The sequence below is a fragment of the Schistocerca piceifrons genome, chromosome 2 (assembly GCF_021461385.2).
Source record: "Schistocerca piceifrons isolate TAMUIC-IGC-003096 chromosome 2, iqSchPice1.1, whole genome shotgun sequence".
Taxonomy (NCBI): Eukaryota; Metazoa; Arthropoda; class Insecta; order Orthoptera; family Acrididae; genus Schistocerca; species Schistocerca piceifrons.
This window is the reverse complement of record NC_060139.1, coordinates 1,059,099,456-1,059,123,370: the sequence shown is the minus strand read 5'-3', so window position 1 is coordinate 1,059,123,370 and position 23,915 is coordinate 1,059,099,456.

Below are 23,915 nucleotides of genomic sequence, written 5' to 3'. Positions count from 1 at the left end.
GGGAATACGGATCACTGTCAGATACAAAATGCAATTTGCCACGAAAACAAAGTACAATAATAAAAGAAAGATTGATAAGAAACAAAAGCAGGAAATCCACTACTATGACATGAGCGAGCTTCGCGAAAATAGATTAACTTCCGATGTTTGCAGACAATGGCGGTGTGAAAACTTTCTTCCCGGGAAACCTCGACCTAACATGACGTGACGTGATAGTCCGCTGACCGCTAGTGTGAATATCGTCATTTGAAATGCGTTGTGGAATTAAACCAAAAAGCGCAATTGTGCAAAAACACCAAACTACTGAGGAACATTGATAGAAAACTATCCAAAACAAGGCTCTGGTAATGAAATCTGACAAAGGGAGCGCAACTGTTGTTATGTACGAAGCTGATTATATCAACAAAACTTTCGTATTTTTTTCGTAAAAGCAACATACATGAAATACAGAATGATTCCTCATTCAAATTTCAAACCCAGGTAAGCAAAATACTGAAATCTTCTAATTTACTAGTCCCTGACTCTGATGACCTAAAATGCTTTGTCGTGAAGCTGTCAGCACCAAAACTACGTTAACAATCAAAAATTATCTCAAAAAACAGTCCAACATATTTTATCAGCAAGAAGTAAAAAGACATTCTCAGCGATTTTTATACTTATGAAAAGAATTTCTAAATGCAGAATAGCTATGATCTTATAGAAAATATCAAAGCTGTACCAGTAGCAGAAGGTTTCAAATTTGCTTAAATGGATGTAGTTAATATGTACACCGACATACCTATTAATGACACAATCTATATAGTTGAAAACAAGGTTTTTTTTAAAAAGTCATGGTCTTCTGGCCAGTTTGATGTGGTCCACCAGGAATCACTCTCTTGTGTCTGCCTCTTTATCTCTCAGCAGCACTTGAAACCAACTTCCTCAGTTATTTGCTGGATGTATTTCAGTCTCTGTCTTCTTATACAGTTTCTGACCTCTGCAGCTCCCTCTGGTACCACTGAAGTCATCCCTTGATGCCTTAACAAATGTCCTATTCTCCTGTCCCTTCCATATATTCTTTTCTTCTTCGATTCTGCACGAAACCTCCTCATTCCTCATTATTCACCCTAATTTTCAACATTGGTCTGTAGCACCACATCTCAAATGCTTTGGTTGTCATCTTTTCCGGTTTTCCCACAGTCCATGTTTCACATTAAAATTTATATCGTTGAAGTTTGTGGGATAAGCAAGGTAAGAAACAGGAAATTGAATTGCGTTTTAATTTTGTGCAGCAGTATCTGCTGTTGTGGTGGTTTGTCGGCATGTGGCTGGTTGACTGCATCATGCCAAGCTAAAAAATGGCGATGTTCTCACCTGCAATTGGTAATTTAGGACCAGCTTCGTACTTTGAGCTAAATGTTTGTTACTTAAAGTCCATCTAACAAGTTTAGTTTTCTTCGTTTGTTGGCTGTACAAGTATGTAGTACTTCTGTGTGGACTTCGTATCTGAGTCTTTCCTTCAGCACATGTTCGGCAAAGGTGGAGTCTGACTTATGTAATCTCCACCTGCATTCATCTTCAATCAGCCTAGTTGTAATGGCCTTGCCTGTCTGATCAACACACAGTTGCAAGTGATACTTAATAAATCTGTTTTGTGCTTTCCATTGAGTAGGAAATGAGCTCTAGTGCCTCTTACATAAAATAACGTTTTGCAATTGCAGATTTTGTGTGTTTTGGCTAATTTGTCAGGTAGCTTTCCTAAATATGGGACAGTACACCAGCTGGTTTTAGATATAATTATTGCTGCAGAGGGGGAGTACACAAAGGGCAACATTTTTCTTCTTTATTTTTTATGTAGAATGTTGTCAGTTTTTAGGGGTGTCTAATTCTGTTGGAAAATTCTGTTTTCACATTGGTGTGGATGTAAGACGATGCACCATGGAATGGAAGGCACCATCTTTGTGTGGTGTCGATTGTTGTGAACATGCGGGTATTACCATGTGTGCACGCAACCGTCAGCAATCAGAGGGGTGCCAAGGAGTTGTCTGCATTTAGGCGCCTAGGACTGCTTCCTTGCTTGTCTCTGTATAGCCACATATTTAAAATTCTCAGTAAAGGTGGGTGGGTGTCACCAAGAGTGCTACGAAACTGGGGGAGATCGTAAACGGACTATTTGCTGTTTTATTGAAGCACGTCTCAATGTGGTAACCCCCTCCCACGCCTCCCCCATCATCACATCACTGGAGGACGTGGAAAAGGAGGGCTGAAAAATTCATAACGACTCTTTGCAACCACGAATCGTGTTCAAATTACAATCGCGTTGCAGCGCGAAGAGAACAGATCACGCTTAATGGGGATGCACCCACACAGTGTCCTTAGAGAAGAGCTGAAACGTACAAGAGCATCAGCAGTGTCAAAGGTCGTCAAGAACGTCGCCCTGTTGCACATCGCACTGTAAAGTGTTGTTTTCGACTGCAAAATGTGTGGGAATCGACGCCCCAAGGGAAACTGTGGTTCCACTGACGCCCTCCATGCCCCCTGCTGAGAGCGTTTTGTGTCGATTCTGAGCGGCGGTGTCTGAAATGTTTTCCTCGGCCACTTGTAACAAAACTGCTTGATTTCAAGACTGGGCGTCGCGGATGTGACCTCCATCACAGAAGCGTCGGCAGAAGGGATGAAATGTGATAAGGGGGGATGCAACAACCTTACCAAAGTGAGACGAGTCTGTGGTGGCGCTTGCAGGAGGTTGGTGAAATTTGGTGCCAATGTGACAGCAGTAACACACCTTACTCGTCACGAGAACGTCTGAAGTGTGGCCATTTTTCCACATGTGTCGGCACATGCTGTTTGAAGCGCCGCCGAGTCCGATGGTGACATACACTACTGGCCATTAAAACTGCTACACCACGAAGATGACGTGCTACAGACTCGAAATTTAACCGACAGGAAGAAGATGCTGTGACATGCAAATGATTAGCTTTTCAGAGCATTCACACAAGGTTGGCGCCGGTGGCGACACCTACAACGTGCTGACACGAGGAAAGTTTCCAACCGATTTCTCATACACAAACAGCAGTTGACCGGCGTTGCCTGGTGAAACGTTGTTGTGATGCCTCGTGTAAGGAGGAGAAATGCGTACCATCACGTTTCCGACTTTGATAAAGGTCAGATTGTAGCCTATCGCGATTGCGGTTTATCGTATCACGACATTGCTGCTCGCGTTGGTCGAGATCTAATGACTGTTAGCAGAATATGGAATCGGTGGGCTCAGGAGGGTAATACGGAACGCCGTGCTGGATCCCAACGGCATCGTATCACTAGCAGTGGAGATGACAGGGATCTTATCCGCATGGCAGTAACGGATCGTGCAGCCATGTCTCGATCCCTGAGTCAACAAATGGGGACGTTTGTAAGACAAGAACCATCTGCACGAACAGTTCGACGACGTTTGCGGCAGCATGGACTATCAGCTCGGAGACCATGGCTGCGGTTACCGTCGACGCTGCATCACAGACAGGAGCGCCTGTGACGACGAACCTGGGTGCACGAATGGCAAAACGTCATTTTGTCGGGTGAATCCAGGTTCTGTTTACAGCATCATGATGGTCGCATCCGTGTTTGGCGACATCGCGGTGAACGCACATTGGAAGCATGTATTCGTCATCGCCATAGTGGCGTATCACCTGGCGTGATGGTATGGGGTGCCATTGGTTACACGTCTCGGTCACTTCTCGTTCGCATTGACGGAACTTTGAACAGTGGACGTTACATTTCAGGTTTGTTACGACCTGTGGCTCTACCCTTCATTCGATCCCTGCGAAACCCTACATTTCAGCAGGATAATGCACGACCGCATGTTGCAGGACCTGTGCGGGCCTTTCTGGATACAGAAAATGTTCGACTGTTGTCCTGGCCAGCACATTCTCCAGGTCTCTTACTAATTGAAACCGTTTGGTCAATGGTGGCTGAGCAACTGGCTCGTCACAATACGCCAGTCCCTACTCTTGATGAACTGTGGTATCGTGTTGAAGCTGCATGGGCACCTGTACCTGTACATGCCATCCAAGCTCTGTTTGACTCGATGCCCAGGCGTATCCAGGCCGTTATTACGGCCAGAGTTGGTTGTTCTGGGTACTGATTTCTCAGGATTTATGCTCCCCAAATTGCGTGAAAATGTAATCACATGTCAGTTCTAGTATAATATATTTGTCCAATGAATACCCGTTTATCGTCTGCGTTTCTTCTTGGTTGGCAATTTTAATGGCCAGTAGTGTAGCAGTGCGCCACGCTTTTGCTCCACTACACAGAAAAAGGTTGTAGGCACCTTTTTTAGTCAAATTTTAAACTTCTGCAGCGGAATGGTTACCAATTATGGGGTTTCAAAATGTGATCCCTTAAGTGTGTTGTGCAGTGTGTTACGTATACTTATTTGTTGTTTATATGTGGCGAAGTATACAAATGTGTCGAAGCATACAAATGTACTGTCAAAACTTCGCTGACACACAGAATTCGTTTTAAATAAGAAGGACACCCCGCTGTAGCAGGAAAAAGAAGGGAACCAGCAGAAAAATGCTCGTGCTTTAAAAGACTCTGCCAAAAGTGCTTAGTCCTCATTCCGCCTTCATAAAAAAAAGGCATGCTAACACATTCGCGCTTCTGAGCTGAAAGAGAGGAGCAGAGAGACGCGGCAGTGGAGGAGAGAGGAGACAGTGTCAGTGGGAGAGAAGGAGAGAGGAGACAAGAGTGGTGTGAGAAAGAAGGAGTCATTAAAAGAGGTGGATAAAGACAATAGCCGTGGAAGCCAAAAAGAGAAGGAGATATTGATGGTCAATGAGGATATGGTCAGTGGTAGTAAAGAAGAAAGAGAGGTGGATGGAGATGGACGCAGTGGTAGTAAAAAATAGAGGAGACAGTCGAAATAAAAAATACTCACGGATGGGTCTGGGAGCTCCCAGACCGGCGAACTTCCAGACCTAGCTACAGTGGAGTGTGCATTTTGGACCGAAATTTTGAACATGTGTGCGTAGAGGGAAGACAGAAGTTGAACCCCCAAAATTTTCGAATTGCTGAGTTATGGTGGAGACGGTGGCAATGGGAAAGAAAGACAAAAGGAGACAATGTAAGTGAGAGGCGAAACAGTGCCAGCGGGATATACAGTATATCAGTGGGAGGAAAAAAACGACAGTGGAAGAGAGACACACATAAACAGTGGAAGAGAGAGGGCTTAATTTCTGAGAGACTGAGTAAAAGGATTTAGAATGTTCTGTGTTAAAAGAGCGCGAATACGATCGCATGCTAAGGCGAGAAAAGCAGAGTGAGATTTGAGCCAACTGTTCAAAAAATGGTTCAAATGGTTCTGAGCACTATGGGACTTAACATCTGAGGTCATCAGCCCCCTAGACTTAGAACTACTTAAACCTAACTAACCTAAGGACATCACACACACATCCATGGCCAAGGTAGGATTCGAACCTGCGACCGTAGCAGCAGCGCGGTTCCGGATTGAAGCGCCTAGAACCGCTCGGCCACAACGGCTGGCGAGTCAGCTGTTTCCTGACTTTTCTGTCAGAGGTTATTACAGAGGAACACATTCACCTTTTCTGTGCTCCGACAGGAGCATTTTTCCGCTGATTTAAAAGTACATCACTCTTCCAAAATATAAATAAATAAACTTACAGTGAAATATTACTTCAGTTGATCTGAACTGTCAACACAATGTCAATCGCGGTATGTACTACAACTCCTTTCTTGCTATAACTGTCGACGAAATATTTTAAAACTTCCACAGACTCTATTCGTCGTTTAACCCTCAGGTGAACAAACATGCACTCTGTGACTGGTCAGTGACCCTAGGACACAGCCACTGGATGTTGTTACACCACTGGAAATAGATCCAACTTACGGGTTATGCATAATGTTGTTATATCACTACGATTAAAGCTCTGAGACACACTAAAGTTTTAAAGCTTGCAATTGTTTGGTATTCGCTATATTGTTTAAGCCTCCTTTCTTTTATTTCAGGTTTTAGTGCTCTCAGACACCATAATTCCACTCCACAGGCATCGTTGTCGGTGCTAAGTTAGGCTTCTATCTCAGTGGAGGGACCTAGGAGGGGGGGCTGCTATCTGTCTGCTACGTAACGATGCCACTTTAGGCATGCGTGTGTGCTGATAATCAGGAGCTATTGTGTAGATTACACACGAACGTAACGCGGTTATGTGAAAGAATATCATAGAGGTTTGTATGTTCAAACACACTTTTACGCTATTTATTTTTCAGTTGACGCGCACAACACATCTGCGTCGCGCCACTATACACCGAGAAGACAAAAAAAAAAAAAAAAAAAAAAAAAAAAATGGTGGGATGGTGATATGCACGCTTACAGAAGATGGTAGTGTCGCGTGCACAAGCTATAAACGGGCAGTGCATTGGCGGAGCTGTCATTCCCACTAAGGTGGTTCATGTGAAAAGAGTTCCGACGTGATTATGGCCGCATGGAACATTCCATTTTGCAAATCGTTAAATAATTCAATATCCCAAGATCCGCAGTGTCAAGAGCGTGCGGAGAATACCAGATTTCAGGCATTACCTCTCACCCCGGAAAACGCAGTGGCCGACGTCCTTCGCTTAACGATCGAGAGAAGCTGCGTTTCCTTACAGTTATCGGTGCTAACAGCCAAGCAACACCGCGTGAAATAACCTCAGAAATCAGTGTAGGACGTACGGTAAACGTATCCGTTAGGGCAATATGGCGAAATTTGGCGTTGATGGTCTGTGGCAGCAGACGACCGACTCGAGTGCCTTTGCTAACAGCTCAACATCGGCTTCAGCGCCTCTCATGGACTAGTGACCATATCGGTTGACTGGAAAACCAAGGCCCGGGCAGATGAGTCGCGATTCCAGCTGGTAAGAACTGATGGCAGGGCTCGAGGGTGGCGTAGGCCCCACGAAGCCATGGACCCAAGTTTGCTAACTGGTGGTGGCTCCATAATGGTATGGGCTGTGTTAACGTGGAATGGACTGGGTCCTCTAGTCCAACAGAACTGATCATTGACCATTTGCAGTCGTTCATGGACTTCACGTTACCAAACAACAATGAAATTTATATGAATGACAAAGCGCAATGTCACTGGCCCACAACTGTTCACGATTGGTTTGAAGAACATTGTGGACAATTCGAGTGAATGATTTGGCCAGCCAGATCGCCCGATCGGGATCCCATCGAACATTTATGTGGCATTATCGAGAGATAAGTTCGAACACATAATCCTACATCAGCAACATTTTAGCAATTATGGACGGCTAAGAGATGTCATGGCTCAATATTTCTGTAGAAGACTTCCAACGATATGTTGAGTCCATGCCACTTTGAGTTGCAACATGAATCCGAGTAAAAGGAGGTGCGACACGATATTAGGAGTCATCCCATGACGTTGGTCACCTCAATGTGCTGCTATAGATGTTAGATCACTGAAGTGGCAGCAGTCGAGAACATGACAGTCGACACAAAGTGTACCGACATGTGCCGTTAATAATTAGGGAGCTGAATCTCAACTTAGCATCGACAACTTATAGACCTCGTTCCACTCCTCACTGCCGCCACACTTTGCAATCAAACAGTTGAAAAAAAAAAGAATATAAAAAGATTACTTCATCAGGCAGACCACTCTATGGACTACAAGAAAATCAGACTTTAACATATGTTTCATCCTTCTCGGATACAGTTTCCTGGGAAGCGATAGAAGTATGTTTGAGGATTGATTTAATTAATTGCGTTACTGATTTTAACCTTGACGAAGTGTTGACTCCATAACTGGCAACAGTTAACTCTCATAGGCAGTGGCACTATCCACACGCTGAAAATAATTTTTGGCACAAAATCCTTGACAGAATGCGTCACTGATACGTATATCCCTATTGCCCACGTGGTATATCTTGTTGTTACTTTCTCATACACACTTCGGTCGCAATACTGGATTGGTGCGCTTCACCACCAGTGTTTCTGGCTCACTCCGAAGATGGGTGAATATCTTACAGCCAAACTGTCATCAGTAGTCAGAGTTTAAATGGGGATCAATTCCCGAAATTTTAATGGTTGTCGTATTCAGCAATAAAATTTTTTTCAACGGAAAAATGTCTATAATTGTTTTTAACTGAAATAAATTTTGATTTAGGGCTGAAGGATGAAACTGAACTGCTGTAGTTGAAGTTAAGAATGCTAGGAAAGCAGTCATTGATAATATTCATGAAAACTATTGTAATAGGTACAAATATTTAAAGAGTAATTCTCAGTTACATGTACATCAACATATTGTTTTCAATAATGAGCCATGTTTGCTTTTACCAGTTATGAATTCCAAACTGGAAAGTAGAATAAAACAATATTTCGAAGACGCTAATAAGATTACAGAAGAACACATTGAAATGCAAAGCAATCAAATTAAATGTCTAGTAAAAATAACAAAATAAGCGTTTCATGTAACTGGTAGAAGAAATCATGAAATTAGAGGAGTCTTGGACAAAAGATGTTGCAGCAACTGAAAATACGAAGTTGGAAATAACTTAATTTTTTTAACGTTATTTGATGAAAAAATTTTGGTGTGGTTAGACGACAAAGAAGAAGTCTTAAATCACAATTATATTTGGCTGAATGATCCAGTGACGAACAAATTTCTCCCAGTGAGAGACAAGTTTGTCGATACCGTCGCTGTAGAATATTTGCTGATGGAGACACAACGTCACCTATGCTTGCATCGCTTCATCATTATGAAAATGAAGTCCTCGAGGGTGTTCTTTGAGTTCTGGAACAGATGAAGCGAAATGGTGACTGCACGGAGGATGAACGATGACACCAATCTCAAGGTGTCGGACTATTGCACATCTCGCAGACCTTGTGTGTGGTCTGGCATTTACATGCTAAATGAGGGAATGCTCCATGCGTGGACCAACTCGTCGAATTCGAAAATCGATTACAAAGCGCTGTTTCTGATGCTCCGACATACAGAGATGGAAAAAATAGCAGTACCAGGACTTAATTAATGCAGAGTAATGAAATTTAGGGAATACATTGTCTAGGTAACATATTTCAGTGGTTAACCTTGCAAGATCACAAGTTAATGTAAGCGCGAGATGAGCCATGGAAAACGTGCATACAGTGTGTTGTACTCGTGCCGGCTGTCAGTTTGTGGGGTGGAGTTCCATGCCTGCTGCACTTTGTGTGTGAATAGAGGAGCAATTAATGATGTTTGTGGACGATGCTGGAGTTGTTGTCCGATGATGTCCCATATGTGCTCGATTGGAGACAGGTTTGGCTATCGAACAGGCCGGCGACATGTCAACACTCGGTAGAGCATGATGGGTTACAACAGTGGTATGTAGGCGAGCATTATCCTGTTGGAAAATATCCCCTGGAATGCTGTTTGTGAATGGAAGCACAACAGATCGAATCACCAGATTGATGTATCAACTTGCAATCAGGGTGCGTGAGATAACGACGAGAGTGCTCTGCTGTCATCCGAAGTCGCACCCCAGACCATAACTCTAGGTTTAAGTCCAGCACGTCTAGCATGCAGGCAGGTTGGGTGCAGGTCCTCAATTGGTCTCTTTCTAAACAACACATAGCTATCACTGGAACCGATGCAGACCCAATTTTAATCAGAAATCTGCCATCCAATGACCTTTCCTTTAACACCACTGAAGTTGCAAATGGCGATGGTTTGGGCTCAGTAGAATGCACGCTACAGGGCGTCTGCCTCGGAACTGTTCTTGAAGTAACCGATTTGTAGCAGTTCGTTGTGTCCTTGTGGTGCTAACTACTGCTGAAGTTCGTGCTGCAGATGCAGTACGACGAGCCAGAACCGCACACCGAACGCGACGGTGTTCGCTCTCGGTAATGCCACGTGGCTGTCCGGAGCTCGGTCATCTTGCGACCGTGCATTCTCTTGACCACCACTGCCATCAATCATCAGAATTGCTGCATTCCTGACAAGTCTTCCTGCAATATCGCAGAAGGAACATCTAGCTTCCCGTAGTCCTGTTACACGATCTCATTTAAAGTCAGTGAGATGGTGATAATGGCGTCTTTGTCACCTTAAGGGCATTCTTGATTAACTTCAGCTCACCACGTCCAGTCTCAAACGTACAGTATGTGACCAAAAGTATCCGGACACCTGGCTGAAAATGACTTACAAGTTCGTGGCGCTCTCCACCGGAAATGTTGGAAATCAATGTGGTGTTGGCCCGCCGTTAGCCTTGATGACAGCTTCCACTCTCGCAGGTATACGTTCAACAGGTGCTGGGCGGTTTTTTGGGGAATGGTAGCCCATTTTTCATAGAGCGCTACACTGAAGAGAGGTGTCGACGTCGGTCGGTGAGGCCTGGCACGAAGTCTGCGTTCCAAAACGTCCCAAAGGTGTACGAGGCGTGTTTTTAAGTAAGTAAGTGTGCGCACGTTGGGTACCGAAAATGTTGATGGATGTGCACAAAACCAATTTAAAAAAAGACGTGCTAAGATATCTCAATAATTTTATTTTTACATGAAAGCCTGTACCTTAATCTACTTTTCTACATAATTTCCGTCAATATTGAGGCACTTGTCATAACGTTGTACCAGTTTTTGAATACCCTCTTCATAGAAGTCTGCTGCCTCACTTGTTAACCTCTACATCACCACTGTTTGGACTTCGTCATCGTCTTGAAGACGCTGACCGCCCAGGTGTTCTTCAAGTGTAAGAGCAGATGGTAGTCGCTGGGCGCAAGATCGGGTCTGTACGGATGATGATCTAGAGTTTCCCATCGAAAATATGTGATGAGATCTTTGGTCTGATTCGCCACATGCAGACGGGCATTGTCTAGCAGCAAAACGATGCCCTTGCTCAACTTCCATGGATTGTTGCTTTGATTCTGGTGTGACGTAGGCCACCCATGTTTCATCGCCCTAACAGTTCAGCTTAAGAAATCATCACTGTCGTTGTGATACCGCTCAAGGAAAGTCAATGCACCGTCTAAACGTTTAGTTTTGTGCACATCCATCAACATTTTCGGTACCCAATGTGCGTACAATTTTCGGTAATTCAAATGCTCGGTCACAATGCCATACAAAACACTACTAGAAACATTAGGAAAGTCATCTCGCAAGGAAGAAATCGTAAAGCGTCTGTTTTCTCTCGCCTTATTGTCCACCTCCTGCACCAAACTTTCATCAACGACCGAAGGACGCCCACTCCGTTGTTCATCATGCACATTTATGCGGCAAACTTTAAGTGCTCTCACCCACTTTCTTACCATTCCATCACTCAAGATGAATATCGATCGCTTTTAGGCCTTTAGCACTAAGAAGTCTTATAACAGCCCGTACTTCACAGTCGGCGGGACTCACGATCCCCCCGATTGCTCCTCAACGGTGGGAGGCAAGAAGGTGCTTAAAACATCAATGTAGGCCTGTGCTGTGATAGTGCCACACAAAACTACAAGGGGTGCGAGCCCCCTCAATGAAAACCACTACCACACCATAACAACTCCGCCTCTGAATTTTACTGTTGGCACTACACACGCTGTCAGATGACGTTCACCTGGCATTCGTCATACCTACACTCTGCCATCGGATCGCCTCTTTGTGTACTGCGATTCGTCACTTCACACAACGTTTTTCCACTGTTCAATCGTCCAATATTTACTCTCCATACACCAAGCAAGGTGTCGTTTGGTATTTACCGGCGTGATTTGTGGCTAATGAGCAGCCGTTCGATCATGAAATCCACGTTTTCTCACCTCCCACCTATTGTATTTAGTATTGTATGTTAACCGGAGACCTAGAAACGACGGGGAGGCTCCGTCCCCGCCGCAGCCGCTGTGGTCCACAACCCCACGACGACTACCGCAGTCCACTTCACACCCCTCCGCCGCCCCACACCGAACCCAGTGTTAGTGTGCGGTTCGGCCCCCGGTGGACGCCCCAAGCAACGTCTCACACCAGACGAGTGTAGCCCCAATGTTTGCGTGGTAGAGTAATGGTTGTGTAGCGTACGTGGGGAATTTGTTTGCGCAGCAATCGCCGACATAGTGTAGCTGAGGTGGAAGAAGGGGAACCAGCCCGCATTCGACGAGGCAGATGGAAAACCGCCTAAAAACCATCCACAGACTGGCCGGCTCACCGGACCTCGACGCAAATCCGCCGGGCGGATTCGTGCCGGGGACCGGCGCTCCTTCCCGCCCGGAAAGCCGTGCGTTAGACCGTACGGCCAACCGGGCCGGTCCCACCTCACGCCTAACTGTCATTGCAGAGGGTCCTGATGAAGTTTGGAATTCCTCTATGATGGTATGGATAGGTATCTGCCTTTTACACATTACGACCCCTTCAATGTCGGCGGTCTCTGTCAATCAACAGACGAGGTCGGCCTGTACGCTTTTGTGCTGTACGTGTCCCTTCACGTTTCCACTTCACTATGACAAATGGTTCAAATGGCTCTGAGCACTATGGGACTTAACTTCTGAGGTCATCAGTCCCCTACAACTTAGAACTATAACTTTTATCACCTCAGGTTGGGTTGTTTGGAGGAAGAGACCAAACAGCGAGGTTATCGGTCTCATCGGATTAGGGAAGGAAGGGGATGAAAGTCGGCCGTGCCCTTTCAAAGGAACCATCCCAGCATTTGCCTGGAGTTATTTGGGGAAATCACGGAAAACCTAAATCAGGATGGGCGGACACGGGTTTGAACCAAAAGGCTCTGAGCACTACGGGACTTAACATCTGTGGTCATCAGTCCCCTAGAACTTAGAACTACTTCAACCTAACTAACCTAAGGACATCACACACATCCATGCCCAAGGCAGAATTCGAACATGCGACCGTAGCGGTCGCTCGGCTCCAGACTGTAGCGCCTAGAACCGCTCGGTCACAACAGCCGGCTCACTATGACATCGGAAATAGTTGATCTGGGGATGTTTAGGAGTGTGGAAAGCTCGCGTACAGACGTATGACACAAGTGACACCCAGTCACCTGACCACGTTCGAAGCAGGTGAGTTCCGTGGAGCGACCCATTCTGGCCTCACGGTGTCTAATGACTATTGCAGTCGCTGATACGGTTATCTGGCAGTAGGTGGCAGCACAATGCACCTAATATGAAAAACGTATGTTTTTGGGGGTGTCCGAACACTTTTGATCACATAGTGTAACTAACGCTCACCACTGTTGCAGCGAATATTTAAAGCAAACCTGGTTTGCGTCCTCGTAGTGGCGCAAGCAGCGCCACCGTTAGGGCCTGGTTACGAAATACGATCTACTGAGCTGACAGTGGGCCGCTACAGCAGCTCAATTCGCCTCGCCCGGTCACACAAGTGAGAGCCGCTGGCGTAAAAGTAGACAGCCACTGCACCGCATCTCTCCAGCAACCACGTCTCGTGCAACGTCGTGGCAAAATACACCGCGGATCGCGGTTCATACCTTAATCGGTTACAAAAATACCTTGCGCTGAAATAGTTCGAGCTAGAAGTGTTGTGCATAAAATGGAGAAAAAAAGAACGATTTGTGTCAGGAATTGGATCCAAAGAAAACGAGCAAGGCATACAATATTTAAAGAACAATATGATGGAGATCCTCGAGAATATAAGGCAGTAATGACAGTGACGCGTAGACAGGTGGAAGTACTTTTAAATTTGATTGCTCCAAAAATTCAACGTAAAGATACACACGTGAGCTATGCTATACCTGCAAGAGTGAAGTTAGAAATAACTTTGGTATACTTTTCTTCTGGAATGTCGTATAGACTGCTGTGGATATTTTTCAGTATTTCAAAGGCGTTCGTAATTAAAATAACAACAGAAGTGTGTGAAGCTATAAATGAAAACATACAAGATTTTATCAAAGTAATTAATATTTATTACTCATAATCACATTAACAAATGGTTTGTTAACGTTTTTTGCATGTATTAAAAATGAACCTGACAGAATAATACTGTGCTACAAAGCTTAATTCACGATTGCTGCGCCACGAATAAGTACAGGCGTGGATTTCGGAAACGTAAATTTCGCCCGGCAATGGCTAGAAGGCAGTAGTTAAGGGACCGACTGGCACATCGGATGGCAGGCGCGGGCGAAATTGATATTTTGCAAAAGGATTCTGCGGAGACAGGGTTACGAGACCGCGTTGCAGGCTAGATGGCACTGCACGGCGGGCACTGTATGCAAATGTGAAGTAATAACGGCAGTACAGGGCGCCAACGTGCTGTGAACAACTCATATGTTGCAGCTGCAAGTGTCTAGTGACCTGTGTGTGGGGGCCGAAGCAGGCTGAGGAAAGCTGATGCTGTAATTGTGAAAGAACACTCCACTTGTCCCCTCCAGAGGAGCGACGGCGAGGCGTGGGGAAAGGTATACATGAACAAGCCCGGAGGCTCACAGCGAGCAATCGTCTCGAGAACCAGAGAGAATGACGATTTAAGTTGCAGGCCAACCTCGACGGCCTTTTGGTGATGGATATCGGTGGCCAACCGACCCGCTGAAGCTACCTCGAACCTCCGCTGCACGGACACGTCACTGCTGTAGCAGGGCATGCCGCATGCTGGAGCAGCACCGGCGCGAGGAGCGAGAGAACTGCTCGCCTCCGCTATCTGGGTGACATCGTCCTCAGAGGCGGGGCCGGGATGCGAACCCGCGGCCTCCCGGGTACAGAGCTGTCTGCAAGCACTGAACGAGCTGCCCTGGGAGGCCGGCCGGAGCTGCTAAGGCTCACTACAGCGACGGCGGTCGGCTGCTTCCCTTCGGCGCTCTACACGGGGCCCACGAGTCTCGATTGAGGCAGTAGTCAGCTGCAGTCTGGACCACGGGCACAGTTAACACATGCGGCGGCCACTCAACCGTGGCACGAATAGGATCGCTACGTCCACAACGCTGGGCAACCGGACGCCGATGCTGCGGATTCCGTCATTTCAAAATGGTTCAAATGGCTCTAAGGTCATCAGTCCCTAAGCTTAGAACTACTTAAACCTAACTAACCTAAGGACATCACACACATCCATGCCCAAGGCAGGATTCAAACCTGCGACCGCAAGAGCCACGTGGTTAGAGACTGAAGCGCCTAGAACCGCTCGGCCACAGTGGCCGGCACCGCCATATCGCATTGGCGCTGACCCACGAATGCTGCGCGGCACCACCGCCGAGTTCGGCAGAATGCCCGCTGTCGTACCTTCGATGTAATAAAGTCAGTGACACACTTGCCTGTGTTTCCCTGCACGCTCAGCGTGAGTCACCCCTTTCTCGCAACCGATACCTCTCAGTCGTTCTGACAAGTTACAACCCTGAGCTCGGGGGACTGTAACATGATGTTAGAGAATGTCATTACTGCACGAAGTACATCACTTGCGAGTGTTGATTGCGAGGATTGTTCCAATTGTGTGGAGTCTGCAGACACAAAGGTTCATCAGGCTCATTGAAAGCAGTCCCTGTTGGCGTAGAGATTAGTGGCGATCTCAGTGGGAACCCTGCAGTCGGCTGTGGTGATCGAGCAGACTCGGAACTGTAATTAGAAGGCGTGTACACGACTGTAACACAGACGGCTTTCTTATGGTGTCTAGACAGTAATGTATGTACACTATTGGCCATTAAAATTGCTACACCAAGACGAAATGCATATTATAAACGGGTATTCATTGAACAAATGCATTATACTAGACCTGACATGTGATTACATTTTCACACAATTTGGGTGCATAGATCCTGAGAAATCAGTGCCCAGAACAACCACCTCTGGCCGTAATAACGGCCTTGATACGCCTGGGCATTGAGTCAAACAGAGCTTGGACGACGTGCACAGGTACAGCTGCCCATGCAGCTTCAACACGATACCACAGTTCATCAAGTGTAGTGACTGGCGTATTGCGACGAGCCAGTTGCTCGGCCACCATTGACCAGACTTTTCAGTTGGTGAGAGATTTGGAGAATGTGCTGGCCAGGGCAACAGTCGTACATATTCTGTATCCAGAAAGGCCCGTACAGGACCTGCAACATGCGGTCGTGCATTATCCTGCTGAAATGTAGGGTTTCGCAGGGATCGAATGAAGGGTAGAGCCACGGGTCGTAAAACATCTGAAATGTAACGTCCACTGTTCAAAGTGCCGTCAATGCGAACAAAAGGTGACCGACACGTGTAACCAATGGCACCCCATACCATCACGCCGGGGGATACGCCAGTATGGCGATGACGAATACACGCTTCCAATGTGCGTTCGGCGCGATGTAGCCAAACACGGATGCGACCATCATGATGCTGTAAACAGAACCTGGATTCATCCAAAAAAAAAGACGTTTTGCCATTCGTGCACCCAGGTTCGTCGTTGAGTACACCATCGTAGGCGCTCCTGTCTGTGATGCAGCGTCAAGGGTAACCGCAGCCATGATCCTCGAGCTGATAGTCCATGCTGCTGCAAACGTCGTCGAACTGTTCATGCAGATGGTTGTTTTCTTGCAAACGTCCCCATCTGTTGACTCAGGGATCGAGACGTGGCTGCACGATCCGTTACAACCATGGGGATACGATGCCTGTCATCTCGACTGCTAGTGATACGAGGCCGTTGGGATCCAACACGGCGTTCCGTATTACACTCATGAATCCACCGCTTCCATATTCTGCTAACAGTCATTGGAACTCGACCAACGCGAGCAGCAATGTCGCGATACGATAAACCGCAATCGCGATAGGCTACAATCCGACCTTTATCAAAGTTGGAAACGTGATGGTACGCATTTCTTCTCCTTACACGAGGCATCACAACAACGTTTCACCAGACAACGCCGGTCAACTGCTGTTTGTGCGTGAGAAATCGGTTGGAAACTTTCCTCATGTCAGCACTGAAAAGCTAATCATTTGCATATCACAGCATCTTCTTCCTGTCGGTTAAATTTCGCGTCCGTAGCACGTCATCTTCGTGGTGTAGCAATTTTAATGGCCAGTAGTGTATTTCATTCGTCGCATCAATTCCATCAGTTGGCGGCAACTGACTGAGCTGCAGTACCACATGTCTTCCAATTAAATCACATTCATCTTCTGATTTTTTTGGTTTGAATCGGGACAGTCATTTTTAATCCGTTATTCAATTCCTTGAGTTCATTCACGGTTGCTTGAATTTAAAACTGTTCTGGTGAAAACTTCTTCTTTGACGTTGCTCCATTTGGTAGTTTCATTGGTTGTATTCCACGGTGTTGTTGCTGTTTCTATTAGTATCGAGACCCCCGTTATTAGTTTGTAAAGATCTTTAGACAACTCGTTCCGCAATGTTGATGCATGATGTCGTTCCTGACATCAACAGTACTATTAAATTTTGGAATTTAACAATACTATTTCAAGTCAAATCACAATTAACAATACTACTTTATTTCTAGATACCGACTATGGGGGAATGGCAAGATATGCAAGTAGGGTTCCATCCGAGGTGAAATTTTCCACACTGCTATGGGGCTATTGATGCAAAACACATAATAATTCAAGCAGCACAAAATTGTGATAGTGAATACTGCAGTTACAAAGGAACAAATACTACAATGATTATGGCAGTTGTGCGTCGTGATTATTGTTTTAGGTATGTTGATATAGTCTCATATGGTCGTAATGCAGATGGTTGGGTATCCCAAAACTGGTCGCTATGGCCTTGTCTAGAAAACAAATTATTGTTGCCTGAAAGTGGGGTTCCGGTTGGAGATGATGCCTTCCCTTTACAGTCGTACTTCTTAAACCTTTCAAATATATAAGAGAAAGGATCTATAAATTCCGATTGAGCAGAGCAAGAAGAATTGTTGAGAATGAGTTTGGCATTCTAGAGCCTCAGGTTTCGTGTTTAGGGTAAACAAATTCAAGTTAAAGAGGAAACTGCGATGAAGATCGTCTTTTGTGCATGTACGTTACACAGCTTGCTAGAAACCACTGCATCAAGCACCTACGCAGCACTGGGAACGACAGATTATGAAGATATAATGAACTTTCACAATAATCTGGGGCAGTGGAGATGAAAATACATATGAACAGCAAAGCATTCATTTCTCAATGATCAATTATAGATCGAAATCAATAGCAGGTACTTGGCAAAACAACAACACTGTGTGATTATAAATACTATAATATAATTGTGTGACTGTAAGTAAAATTATAAATAAAATACTATATAATAATAAAATACTTACCAGACCACTTGTTGTGTTTCAAATGGTTCAAATGGCTCTGAGCACTATGGGACTCAACTTCTGAGGTCATCAGTCCCCTAGAACTTAGAACTACTTAAATCTAACTAACCTAAGGACATCATATACATCCATGCCCGAGGCAGGGTTCGAACCTGCGACCGTAGCGGTCTCGCGGTTCCAGACTGTAGTGCCCAGAACCGCACGGCCACTCCGGCCGGCCTGTTGCGTTTCAATTAATTATTTTCATAATGTAATTCATAGCGTTATATTTCGTCAGTGCCACATCGTGAGTTTTCAATAACTTCTGGTTATACGTAGAACATAATATTTGGTCTTTTTTGTTACTTCATTCGCTTCTTGTAGACCCAGTTCCACGCGAATTTGTCCAAGCGAAGCTTTACGCAAGCATTTGTGCTTATAATTTGGATTGAAACAATTCTATAAGTTGGTTTGGTCCTTGTACAATTCTGAAAACATAATATTTTGTTCAGAAGTCCATCCATCCGTAATTTTTTTAACAGCTCTTAGAGACACAAAAACATCTGCAGCAACGAAGAATGCGCCCTGCGTGTTCCCCAGCTTACAAAGCACTGTCATTTCGCAACATCACGCAAGCTGACGTCCGAGTCGCATGCGAGCTCCTGCGTGTGGCGCGATGGGGGAAGGCGAGACGCGACTAAAAAAAAAAAAAAACAGTTTGCAGTAACTCGGATGTGAGCTGCTGATCGACTCGACACAACAGTAACTCGTATGATGTGTTCACACGCTGCGAGAAGATGCACTGCAGTAACTGACGAGGTCACCTGGGCTGCCATCTTGCACTGTGTAACCAGCACCTTACACGACTGGCACAAAATTGCAATAGACAACGTCTTTCAAATGTAGAAACACGCTTACCAACTTTAATTTACGTCGTACAATGACTTATTGGAGTCGCGATTTTTTCCTTCAGTGTAGTTATGCTACACATCGCTATGTTACATACGGCAATTCGGAGCTCTCTAGTGGCAGGAGGTTGCAGCTTACGTCAGCGAAGCGGAAAAGTCTACCGAGTAACATACGTGACACGCAATACGTCAACCAGCACTGACAAGGGAACCTCTCCATCGCACCCACCTCAGATTTAGTTATAAGTTGGCACAGTGGATAGGCCTTGAAAAACTGAACACAGATCAATCGAGAAAACAGGAAGAAGTTGTGTGGAAGTTTGAAAAAAATAAGCAAAATATACAAACTGAGTAGTCCATGCGCGACATAGGCAACATAATGGACGATCTGAGCGCCGTGGTCCCGTGGTTAGCGTGACCACCTACGGAACGGGAGGTCCTTGGTTCAAGTCTTCCTGCGACTGAAGAGTTTAATTTTAAGACAATTATTATCTGACGTATTTTCCTGTGGAGGAATCGATTGACCTATGACCTTGCGATCAAATGTTTTCGGTTCCCATTGGAGAGGCGCGTCCTTTCGTCTACTAATCGCACGGTTTTGCGGTGCGATCGCAAAACACAGACACTAAACTTATTACAGTGAACAGAGACGTCAATGAACGAACGGACAGATCATAACTTCGCGAAGATAAAGAAAGTAAACTTTTCACTCGAGGGAAGACTTGAACCAAGGACCTCTCGTTCCGGCGCTGCTCACATTAACCACGGGACCACGGCGCTCCGGAGCTCAGGCTATCCTTGATGTTGCTTATCTTGCGCATGGACTACTCAGTTTGTATATTTTGCTTATTTTTTTCAAACTTCCACACAACTTCTTCCTGTTTTCTCGATTGATCTGTGTTCAGTTTTTCAAGGCCTATCCACTGTGCCAACTTATAACTAAATCTGAGGTGGGTGCGATGGGGAGGTTCCCTTGTGAGAACAGATTACGAAATTCGGAGGCGTGGTTATCAGGACGCCCTCGTATGTTACTGGTGTAATACGTAAGTATAAATGATCATTTATGAACACTGTAAGGTTTGAGAGTGTTAGAGTCGCCCAGAGGTCTGTGCCACATACTACGGTGGACGCCACCAGCACCCCCGACGGCATCCAGCGTCCAGTGCGGCGCCCAATGGCCAGCAGACTGCTGGACCGACCCCGCATGCAGTGGTGCTAATTCGCGTGCGGTGCAACGCAAGCGGAAACCCCTCCTCTACTTCATTCTCCTGGGCACACAGCGTACTTACCGTAAGTGCTTCGTACGCCAGAAAACTCAAGATGACTAATTGTACACCGAAGTTGAAGGCCATGCTGAACCAGTTGACGCTTTCGAGGTCGGCGACCAGGCTGCAAAAAAAGTAAGGGAAAACTCAGTGCACTCGGTAGACGTATGGTGTATACGCTGAGGTGATAAAAGTCATGGGGCAGCGATATCCAGATATACAGATTGCTTCAGTATCGCGTATACAGGGTATGACAGGGCAGAGCATTGGCGGAGCTGTCGTTTGTACTCCGGTGATTCGTGTGAAAATGTTTCAGAAGTGATTATGGGCACACGGCAAGAATGACTTTGAAACGGGAATGGTAGTTGGAGCTGGATGCCTGAGACAATTCATTTTGTAAATCGTTAGGGAATTCAATATTCCGAGATCCACAATGTCAAGAGTGTACGAAGAATACCAAATTTCAAGCATTACCTCTAACCACGGATAACACAGTGGCCGACGACTTTCACTTAACGACCGAGAGCAGCGGTGTTTACGTACAGTTGTCACTGTCAACAGACAAGCAACACTGCTTGAAATAGCCACACAAATCAGTGTGGGACGTACGACGAACATATCCATTAGGACAGTGCGACGAAATTTGGCTTGAATGGGGTATGGTAGCAGACGACCTTTGCTAACAACACAATATCGCCTTCAGAGCTTCTCCTGGGCTCGTGTCCATGTCGTTTGGACCCTCGACGACTGTAAAACCACGGCCTGGTCAGATAAGTCCCGATTTCAGTTGGTGAGAGCTAATGGTAGGGTCTGAGCGTGGCGCAGACCCCACGAATCCATGAACCCAAGTTGTCAACAAGGCACTGTACACACTGGTAGTGACTCCATAACGGTGTGGGCCGTATTTACGTGCAACGGAGTAGGTATTAAAATCCATGGAGAAGAAATAAAAACTTTGAGGTTCGCCGATGACATTGTAATTCTGTCAGAGACAGCAAAGGACTTGGAAGAGCAGTTGAACGGAATGGATAGTGTCTTGAAAGGAAGATATAAGATGAACATCAACATAAGCAAAACGAGGATAATGGAATGTAGTCGAATTAAGTCGGGTGATGCTGAGGGAATCAGATTAGGAAATGAGACACTTAAAGTAGTAAAGGAGTTTTGCTATTTGGGGAGCAAAATAACTGATGATGGTCGAAGTAGAGAGGATATAAAATGTAGACTGGTAATGGCAAGGAAAGCATTTATGAAGAAGAGAAATTTGTTAACATCGAGTATTGATTTAAGTGTCAGGAAGTCGTTTCTGAAATTATTTGTATGGAGTGTAGCCATGTATGGAAGTGAAACATGGACGATAAATAGTTTAGACAAGAAGAGAACAGAATCTTTCGAAATGTGGTGCTACAGAAGAATGCAGAAGATTAGATGGGTAGATCACATAACTAATGAGGAGGTATTGAATAGAATTGGGGAGAAGAGGAGTTTGCGGCACAACTTGACTAGAACAAGGGATCGGTCGGTAGGACATGTTCTGAGGCATCAAGGGATCACAAATTTAGTATTGGAGGGCAGCGTGGAGGGTAAAAATCGTAGAGGGAGACCAAGAGATGAATACACTAAGCAGATTCAGAAGGATGTAGGTTGCAGTAGGTACTGGGAGATGAAGAAGCTTGCACAGGATAGAGTAGCATGGAGAGCTGCATCAAACCAGTCTCTGGACTGAAGACCACAACAACAACAACGGTCTAGGTTCAATGGTGCAGATAAAGCGATCACTGACTGGAAATGGTTATTCATGGACTTCATGTCCCCAAACAATGAAGGAACTTTTATGGATCACAATGCGGCACGTCACCGTACAACAATTGTTCGTAAATGTTTTGAGGAACATTCTGGACAATTCGAGTGCATGATTTGGCCACCCTCATCGCCCGACATGAATCCAACCGAACATTTACAGGGACATAATCGAAAGATCGATCCGTGCACGAAATTCTGCACCGTAAACATTTTCGCAATTATGGATGGCTATTGAGGCGCGTGACTAAATTACACTTGCAGGCGACTTCCAAAGACTTGTTCAGTCCATGCCACTTCGAGTTGCTACGCCGAGCAAAAGGAGGACCGTCTCCCATGACCTTAATCGCCTCGGTGTACACTGTTTTAGTTTCTCATATTTGTGTTCTGTATAGTGTTATTGTTTTTATTTTACACGAAACTCCGTGTGCAAATAAAAAAGTTACAGTATAAGACGCATGTTTGACGATCAGCAGCTTTTATTAAATCTAAATATCAACCGGTTTTAGTCATGAACCGGATAAGGTTTAAAGTTGTTTAAGCCACCACATTACATTTGTCGTTACTTAAATAACGTGTAGCGCATGTCATGAATATCAATATACGATACAACACTTTTAAAAGCAACCATGCTAATACTAAGTGTACGCAGAGACGTACTGAAGAACATTTTTAAGTAATGACAAATGTAATGTGATTGCTTAAACCATTTTAACCGTTTCCGTGAATATTGTCCATGATTGAAACCGATTGGTATTTTGGTTTAAAATAAAAGCTGCTGATGGTCGAACATGCATTTTATACGTTACTTGACGGCTGTTGATAGTCGACTTCCAAAAATGTTTAAAAAAGTTACTGACTGATGGATTTTTCAGCTGGAACAGCCAACTAGGTAGCAGCGTCAGGTAGAATCCATCTGAAACATCCCTCAAAAATCACCATGCTTTATTATTCAAAAAAGAGGATGTCAACTATTTGGTAGCATGAAACGTTTTAAGGAACGTTATTTTTTCAGCAAATATTATTTAGATACATCACTCAAAGTGCAGTTGCTGATTCGGCAGTATGTACCGCTACGAACGAGCTAGGTAGCACTCAGCATTAACATACATGACTAATATTTAATAATACTGGCGTTCCAATACCTGTTCGATTATCTCGATCTGGGTTTTTTAACGTTTCCCTGAATCAGTACAATACCAGTATGGTTCATTATACGAAAGCTGTGCCAGTCTACCATTCTACTGCCCAGTACCGGGGAGACCTCTGCGTCGACTGCATGATCAACTCTCCCTCGGTAGCGATAAATGAAAGGATAACAAGGCGCACTGAAAATTTATCAGTCTGGTTCTTGAGGTACTTTGGCCTTGTTGTTTCTTTACTAGGAAAATAACGAAAACAGCTAACGTCTTCACTTCCTGTTTGTTGATTTTAAATGCGATTATGATAGAGTTAAGAGGCAAGCATTGCTGATGACACTAAAAGAACTGTGTCTTTATGACAAGGTAATAAGACGAGATGACCTGACAGTGGACAGGAAGGCAAAAATAAAGGTAAATAACAAAATGACAAAGAGCTTAAGCCTCACAGCTGAACTGAAGGAAAATGATGAGCTCTCTCCTGTTATCTGCATCTTACCATCGCTTAGGTGAAAAAAAGAGGAGAAAATAGGTATTATAATGATGAAACTTGAACGGATATGTGCATACGCGGATAATATTGCAATTGCGGCCAGAAATATATGGATGCAGGAAAAAAAGACCCATTCCCAATCAAAATAAGGTAAATATTTGTTAAGATTCCATTCTAAGAGC